This window comes from Marmota marmota, unplaced genomic scaffold, assembly GCF_001458135.2.
Source record: "Marmota marmota marmota unplaced genomic scaffold, marMar, whole genome shotgun sequence".
Classification (NCBI taxonomy): Eukaryota; Metazoa; Chordata; class Mammalia; order Rodentia; family Sciuridae; genus Marmota; species Marmota marmota.
This window is the reverse complement of record NW_026000242.1, coordinates 4,138,134-4,146,846: the sequence shown is the minus strand read 5'-3', so window position 1 is coordinate 4,146,846 and position 8,713 is coordinate 4,138,134. Positions and strand designations below refer to the sequence as shown.

At 46.5% G+C, this 8,713-nt stretch overlaps 1 long non-coding RNA gene across 1 annotated transcript in view; it reads right to left on the bottom strand.

Moving 5' to 3' along the window:
* Positions 1–2,409, bottom strand: part of LOC107145765 — a 13,873-nt gene extending 11,464 nt beyond the window's left edge. The window contains exon 1 of the long non-coding RNA XR_001503949.2: positions 2,086–2,409. This is a non-coding gene — a long non-coding RNA (uncharacterized LOC107145765). The remainder of the gene's footprint in view (positions 1–2,085) is intronic.
* Positions 2,410–8,713: the final 6,304 nt, after the last annotated feature.

Below are 8,713 nucleotides of genomic sequence, written 5' to 3'. Positions count from 1 at the left end.
GTATAAGGAAGGAATGAAAGAAGGGAGGGAAGGAAGGAAGGAAGGAAGGAAGGAAGGAAGGAAGGAAGGAAGGAAGGAAAGAAGGAAGGAAGGAAGGGAGGAAGGAAAGCTGAAAATAAATCTGTTTCTGGGCAGTGATGGGGTGGGGGGACCTGGGAATCATTTAGTCACTCAACAATTAGTACCTACACACCACCAGAAATGGTCTGTGTTTTCTACTTGGGTTTTCACATCAAGCTTTGGTGGGCGACCTTTCCGGTTCTCTATTGAAGGAAAATTGAGGCGTCCTTTTTCTTTCTTTCTTTTTTTTTTTTTTTTTTTTTTTTTTTTTTTTTTTTTGTTTGTTTTGTTTTTTGTTACTGAGGATTGAACTTAGGACTCTCTACCACTGAGCTACCCACCCAGCCTTTTTTAAATTATTTTTTTAAACTTTGAAACAGGGTCTCACTAAGTTGCTGAGGCTGGCCTCAAACTTGTTATCCTCCCACCTCAGCCTCCTGAGTCTCTGGGATTACAGATGTGTCCACCATGCCAGGCTTAAACTGAGGTTTTTTAAAGTAGAAGCAACTCTTCCAAGGCCCACAGCTTGGAAGCAAGTAGTAGAGACAAGATTTGAATTCGGGTGATGGGTTATAAACCCAGAGACTGACCCCCAGATGTCTGATCACAGGAGAACTGACAAAACCTTAATGGCCAAAGCCAACAGCTTCTCTTGTCCCTGGGAAAGCCCCTAGTCATTCCCCCAAGGACAAAAACCAACTCTGATTCCTAGTGCCAGCCTCAGCCCAAGAGAATGTGCAGAAAGGGCAGAGGACAATCAACTGTAGGCAGGGCTTTGGCTGTGCCCTTTGGATTCACTAGGCCCTAGGGCCTGGCTCAGAACCCCCATCCCCCTCCTCTGGCCTTAGCTCCTTCCCCACCCCCAGTTCAGCACAGCCTTGGGCAGGGAGGGCCCCACCATTAGTTCCAGACACCACGTCTCCTCTATTTATGGTTTTTTTTCTTTGCTTCTGCGGTTCTCCCTGGATGAATGCCCCCTTTCCCTGGATTTACAGCATCCTCCCGAGGTGGGGTTGATGTCACTTTAATGAGAGTTACAGCTGCCTTGGACTGTGACTTCTGCATTCCAATTTACTGCCTGGCCTCAGAGCCCAGCAGGGCTTCTCCCAGGCAGGGAGGGGTGGCTGCAAGCTGGCCCTGGGATGGGGTGGGGGCTGAGGAACTGCAGCCTCCCCTGCCTCCAGAGACACCCCACCCCCAGCTCTGAACTGGGGCTCCAGGCTCTTTGGTGGATCTCCAGCAAGGAGGGGGGGGGGCGAGTTGTGCAGACTTAACCCTATAAATCTGGGAAGAGAGAGTTCAAAATTTTTCCAACCCCACCCCCACCTCGCTCTGCCCCACCTTCCACCCCCTGAGAATCAAAGTTTTGAGGCAGTGGACTGAGGGCTGAAGAAGGTGGGGGCATTCACAGAAAGCCTGTTGTTCCCTAGTTGAATCCAGATGTGGAGAAGGGAGGAGGAGTCGGGAGAGGGAGAGTGCGCCGGAGGCAGCCTGAGGGAGGATGGGAGAGGAGGAGGGAAAGGGGAAAACATAACTTCCTGCCAGAGCCAGACTCTGGGACCCCCCCCCACCTACCCACCCACCCAATCCTTTCTGCATTTCAAGGCTTTCTCCTTGGAATCTCCAAGTATAACCCCGAATTGCCCTCCATTGTCTCTAATTAATAAATTTGAGGTGATATTGTCAACGGATCACGTACATAAGTATGGAAAAAAACTGCTGCCATTTGTAGAGAATTTACTCAGTAACTACAGCTGTGCAGCTGAGGCCAGGCTCTGCTACAGACCCTTGGGAAAGCCACTGCCTGACCCTGGCCTAGGGACAGAGTGGAGTATTTCACTTAATTCTCATGATAATCCAACAGAATAGGAATCTTTACATCCATTATACTAAGAACCAAAGCTTTAAAAAGTTAGTTAAACCGCTTGTCCAAGCCACTGCTAGAAAGTGGCAGGCCCGGCTCAGAACTGGCCTGTGGGCTCCACAGCCCTGCCATGCCACCCATTCTGGAGTTAAAGCACTTACCCATCTCTCAGCAAGTCAGACATCTGAGGGAGGGTGACTGAGGCCTATCAGTTCCAAGAAACCTGCAGTTTGCTCAGAGTGGCCCCACACTTACGCCTGGAAATAGGCTCCTGGGACAAGACCTTGGCCCCTGTGTTACTAATGGTCCAGCCGGGGAAAGCCCCTGTTCCCCTTTAGGTGGGAGGAGTCCAGGGCAAAGGAGACCAGCACTACCCAGGAGGGCACAAGGTGACAGGTCTCCCAAAGGCTGGGGACATGGAGAGGAGAAAGGCCTGTGCCCACCCTGCCTTATCTCCCCAGGAACAGGAAGTTCATGATAAGGTCCAAAGTCACAGCTGGGAGAGGGAGCTGAGGTCTGTTGCAGGGTGAATGTCTGCACTGCCAGCGCCTCTGCTGGACCCAATCTAGAGGCAAATACCTGGCCCTGGGCAAGAGGCCTAGGGGGCTACGCAGGGCTGTGTGGTCATAGCAGGCTCTGGAGAAAAGAGTTTAGATTTTGGAGTCAGACGGCCTAGATGTGGCCCTAGTTCTGCCACTCTCCAGTGTAACCTTGGCCTAAAGCCTGTGTTGTGCTTCACTTTCCTCCTCTGGGCAAGGTGGGAAATAATTGTCCCCTCTGCTGGAGTCAGGTGGGACAGAAGTGTGCTGCTGCAGTGGAAGGTGCTCAGGAGCTGTGGGCTGTTCTCTATTCTGTCCCCTCCCCTCCAACTCCAGGCCTCAGTCTCCTTGTGTTTATTCTGGGTAGAAAGATCCTTTTGAATAAAACCACTTGGTTCCCCCAGACCTCTCATTCTAGGGACCCAAGGGATCATAGAGGTATTAATTAGCAAAGCCTCAAGACAGGCCCAGACGGAGAGGGAGCCTCATTAACGTTAATTGGTACCATCAGATCTTTGCCCAGTCAGGAGGGAACAGTGCATGCCGGGTAGCCTCTCTGCCCTCCGGGTTCACAATCTGCCCAGGACTGTGCACCCAGAGCAGCTGCAGTATAGTGGGCAGCTCCTGCCTCCCTCGCCCCTTGCAAGGCTCACCCTGTGAGAAAGATAGCCAGGGGACAGCAAAGGACAGGGCTACCATCACCTATGCAAGGGTCAGGACCGTGTTCTTGGGTCATACAACATTCTTTGAATGTAACCATGATGGGGGCCTTTTACTGTGTACCAATATCAAGGGCTGCACCTGGGAGGAGATGCCAGTAGAGCAGTGGTTCTCAAAACTAATTTAATGAGCCTAGGGATCCTGTTTAAAATGCATAGTCATAAGCAATGCCCTGGGTGACTGAGTCCAGGAACCAGTTTTTTTGTTGTTTTGTTTGGTGCCTCTGCCACTGGGCTACATACACCCTCAACTCCCAGGAACCTGTGTTGGTAACAGCTCTGCAGAACACACTTTAAGTCACACAGGAATGACGTTTGTATGTCCAATATTACTTAGTGCCAAACCATGCACACCGTAGCTATGCAAGAGATGCTGGCTGATAGAATGAATGAGGGAGAGGGGAAGTAAAAGCCTAAGAGACTATGAATGGTTCTGTAGAATCTGAGTGCAAGATCTGTCTTCCTCCAGGATTCCCTCTCAGGGAAGAGGTGGACCCTTTATCTCTAGTCCATTCCCTTTTGTGGTTGGGACAAGACTTTCCTACTGAAGTTGCAAGTTGCTGTCTAAATTCTAAGGAAAGTTTAAGTTTGAGTAGAAGAAACACCATAGAGTCATTCTCCCACCTCATACCCAGGCTGAGAGGTCAGGGATCCCTGAGAATTCTACTTGCACAAAAATGCAAATATACACAAAGGGTTACCTATAACTCCAGAGTTCTGGGCCCTGTAGCTCTCTGGGGCTAAGGATCCTTGCAGTGGTGTCCTTTGATCTGTGAGTCACTTTTAATAGTAGGGAGCTGGACAAAGGGGAGGGAAGCTCAAAGGAGGGTCAGGTGCACAAGGGAGGGGCTGCCAGGACTTTGCCCCTAGGGGTTGGAAGTCAAGGTTTATCCCACCCAAGGTCTTGGTTTGAAAACTACTCTGGTCCCCTCTGACCAGTTCAAGGGCCTCCTGAAGTTAGTGTACCCTACTTCCTGAGGAAGCAAAAAATAAAAAAAAATAAAAAATAAAAAGGAAATCATGACTGTGCCTTGCTCAAAGGTTTGTCTGGGATTTGCTAAGATTTCATGAAAAACTTATGATAGTCTCCTACAGAATCTTAACACATATAAACAATTTCTATTATGGGCCACACTCTTCTGATTTGCACTATATATATAGGTAAGAGATCTTGCATTCAAATTCTCAGAACCATTCATAGTCTCTTAGTCTTTTACTTCTCCTCTCCATCATTCATAGACTATATATAGGTAAGAGAAGCTGTCCACAATGAGGACAAGGTGGAAATTTTACATTTAAGTCAAAAAGAACTGTATTGTACATGAGAAAGAACTTTCTAGTTCAAAGCTGGCTGAGATCTGATATTTGTAACTGAGTCCCCTTGGGACAGTATGGGGTATTTTTTTCTTCCAAACATTAAAAAGAGAGATGGGGTAGGGGGCTTCTAGATATAAACCTGGCTGGAGGTATGGATTATGCCGTAGGCTTCAATCTCTGCAAAAAGCATCAGAATCACAATTCATAGTCTCCTTTTAAATATTTTCTACAAGATCATATAGGAGAAAAATAATAACAACGATTAGAGTAAGCTGTCGACTGTTTACACCGTGGTGCGCTCTATAAGACACTTATCTAATAAATGATGTATCTATTAAAAATGATATGTAGACTACACTAAAACATGGAAATACATGTATGAAATCACACTGAGAAAAGGAGAACAGGAAATACAAGACACACAGTGATACTTCATTAAAGCCACAAAGCTACATAGATCATTTGAAATAAAAATTGGCTGGTTTTAGTCTCTCAAACCCATTACTTGCATTAAAAAAAAAATAGTATGAATAGGCAGAGCACAAAGGATTTTTACACAAGTGAAACCATTCTATATGATACAATAATGACACATTTGTCACAACCTATAGAATGCACAATGATAGAGCGGACCCTAATGTGAACTGTGAACTTGGGGTGTGTCAACATAGGTTCATCTGCTCTAACAAATATGTCACTCTTGCTGGGGATGTTGAGGGCGGCGGAGGGGGGGCGGGACTCAAAAGGTACATGGAAACACTGTATATTTCATCCCAATTTTGCTTTGAACCTAAAACTGTTCTAAAAAATAAAGTCCATTTTTCAAAAATTTTAAGTCCTCTTGAGATATTAATTAGAAATGCACTCAATGTATGCATATCTTTTTAGCATAATAATCAATAAACATGGTATTATATTTCCATTTGAACAGAAAAATGAAAGAACTTTTTTAAAAAAGTAAACATAGGCCTCACATGCACAAGGCCCTGGGTTCAATCCCCAGCACTAATAATAATAATAATAATAATAATAATAATAATAATAATAATTAATAAATAAAAAGTAAAAAGATAGTGACAGTGGTTGTGAGAGCCTGATTTGGGAGGAGGGTGTTCCCTTTTCTATTAGATATGGAAGAGGGGCCTGATCCTCCCTCTGGGGTAATATTAAGCCCTTCTTAGACTTAGACTCTGATGATACCATCAGCCGGATAGCAATTCAGAGAAGTAAAAGGGACCCACAGCAACTGTGATAGGAAAAAGGAGACAAGTTCATGGCTCTGGCCAGATATGGCCCCTGTCCAGGATCTAGGCCCAACCTGCCCATACTCAGGTTGTCTCATACCAAGCCATAACATGCATTTCCATTTTGCAAGAGCAGTAAAAAACAGAACTGAAAATCCAATTGCTTTTTTTTAATTTAAGTAATAAACTTCCTCGGGGCTTTGCATAAAAAATATTTAATAATTAAAATGTCATCAACACAAGGCACATAGACCCTGTCAGTTCTGTCCCCTTGCTGCATGTGGTCTAAGGTCTGCATTAGACCTTAGGGCATCAACTCTGCAGAGTAATGGGTGAGGCTCTTCTGTAAGTTCTCTGAGCATGAGTCCTAGTGATGGGACTGTGGGGACATGAAAGATAAGGACAGAAACTTATGCCTCCCCGTTCTGTATGTACTCTGTGTTTTCCAGGAGGCAGGAAGAACCCTGGAATCTGAAAGCAGCCTGAGATCCTCCATTCTGATGAAGTAGCCTAGCCTACCCTGGGAGGGCCCTCTTCTCCACGGACCGAATGACCAAGAAGATTCTCAGGGCAGACACTGCACCTTTGGTTCTCTCCCCCATAGCACAGTGCCAGGTACTTAGGGCTGTGGAAGGTATGGTTATTGAGCACCCTAGTTCAGGGCTAGTGCACAGGGCACCATGCTGGGCATGACATAGATACAAAGAGGAGCCAGGTCGAGCACACAGAGACTCTAAGAGAAGGGAGGAAATGGAAGCTCTGCACAGCATCTGAGGAGGAGATTAGGCCTAGCTTGAGAATGCCAGGCTTCCCATCTGAGTGGCACCACTAGCAGCTGGCCTCAGTTCTTTCATACCCTCTGGTTTCAAGTGAAAAGTACCTGAAGAACTACCAGAAAAGCAATCTTAAGACTTCTCCTGCAGGCTTCTCAATCCCAATTCATGGTACCCCCAACTGCCCTGTCCAGAACCAGGCATTGTCCTTGGCCCTTCCCTCTAACTCGCCCCCTTCTAAGTCCTAAGAAACATCAAATCCTACTTCTAGATTCTACAGCCCGAGCTGGAGCCCAGCACCTCCCTACACCCTGACTGCCATCCCCACGGTCCAGCCCACTATCACTTCCCATCTGGATGGCTACAATCCATTTCCACCATCTTCTTAAAATACGAGTTTGATCATGTCACCCGCTTACATAACACCTTTCAAAGACTGCCCACTGCTTTTAGGAAAACAAAACCAAACCCCAATGCTAGCCTTGCCTACAAGGTCCTGCATTGCTTGCCAAACTCTCTTGCTTAATTTCAAGCAACTGTTCTTTCTCAGCTTCTTGATCAAATTTCTGGCAAGTCCACCAGACTCAGGTCCTGTACACCGGTTGTTCCCTTTGCCTGAAACATTCTCTTTGCTGATCAATTCTGATTCATCCTCCCCCCCCATGACTGAATATTGAACCCACAGCTTTGTGCATTCTAGGCAAGCACTCTACTACCAAGCTATCCCGGCAGCCCTTTCCAGTTTTTATTTTGAGTCAGGGTCTCTCCAAGTTGCCAAGGATAGCCTTGGACTTGTGATCTCCCTGCCTCAGCCTCCAGAGTAGCCTGATTTATCTTTAAAGTTTAGACTGTACCCAGCAAAGCCTTTCAAAGAAGGCCTCCTGGTCTAAGCTAAAGTCCCCTCTTATGCTCCATGGTACCAGTTATAGCAACTATAATTTTACTTTTGCCATAACTTTTTTTTTAACCCAGGGATGCTCTACCACTGATCTACACCTCCAGCCCTTTATAAAAATATTTTTAAATTTAAGACAGGAACTTGCTAAGTTGCCCAGTCTGGCCTCAAACTTGAAAACCTCCTGCCTCAGCCTCCCGAGTAGCTGGGATTATAGAATTGCACCACTGACCTTGGCTGATTTTGCCATAATTTTTCTAAATGCGTGTTTCCCTTGCAGCTAGCAGTCCTGTTGCAGGATAAGGAATAGCTATGCCTGCTTTGATTCACTGTTGTGTCTGCTGCATCCGGCACAGTGACTCACTCTGTGCTACAAGACTGACTGACTGACTGACTGAATGAATGAATGAATGAATGAATGAGCATCCAGGAGGTGGAGCATGGAAGAACTAGCATGGAAGAGGGGATGATTAGGTTTGGGACCTGCCAGAGTCATGGGCCTGGGATCAATGAGTTCAGACCTGCCTTCACTTGCAGTTTAGATCATTCAGGTCTCCTTTTCTCTCTTGAAGGTTATTGATGCATCCCCCCTCCATCTAAATGTCCCCCCACCTGGATTTCTGCCTGGGAAGAAGGGTTTCCCGTGGCCATCCTGCCTGCTTTTCCCTTTCCACTCTTCTTTCCTCCACTGTTTCTCCAGCAGGTTTCTCATCACACCCTCGACTGATGTAACTGTGTAGCCATGTGATTCCATAAACCTAATGTGCTCAGGCAGTGAAGTGTTTGGAGCTTTGTAGTGGGCCTTGAGAGATAGAGGATGAACCTCCCCACCCTATCCTGCCTTCTCCCTCAGACTCAAAGCACAAATTGCCTGCCCTATCTGCAGAGACCCAGTAAGGAAGGGAAGATTGTAACCCAAAGCAAATAGCCACCCTGGGAAAACATCAAGAAAAGTCTTTCCATGTTGCAAAGGCAAGCTGCCTCTCCTGCTGCCCCCATCTGCCCATAGAGGCCATTTATTCGATTTCCCTTTCACCCTTTTATATGCTCTGTCATCACCTGCTTTCCTGTCACAGGCTGTGAGATGGCACGGGGTTTCTCTTTCTACCAAATGGAGGCACACCCACACCAAAAGAAAATGGGAAGTGCCTCCCCAGGTTTTGCTGCCCACTTCCCAGTTTTAGAGATCTCAAACAGCATAAAACTGAAAGACCTAAAAAGTATAAAGGACAAACTGTTTATGAACAAGTGGTTTTCTATGCATAGAGGGGAAAACTGGCATGTGTAGTCAAACAGGGATTT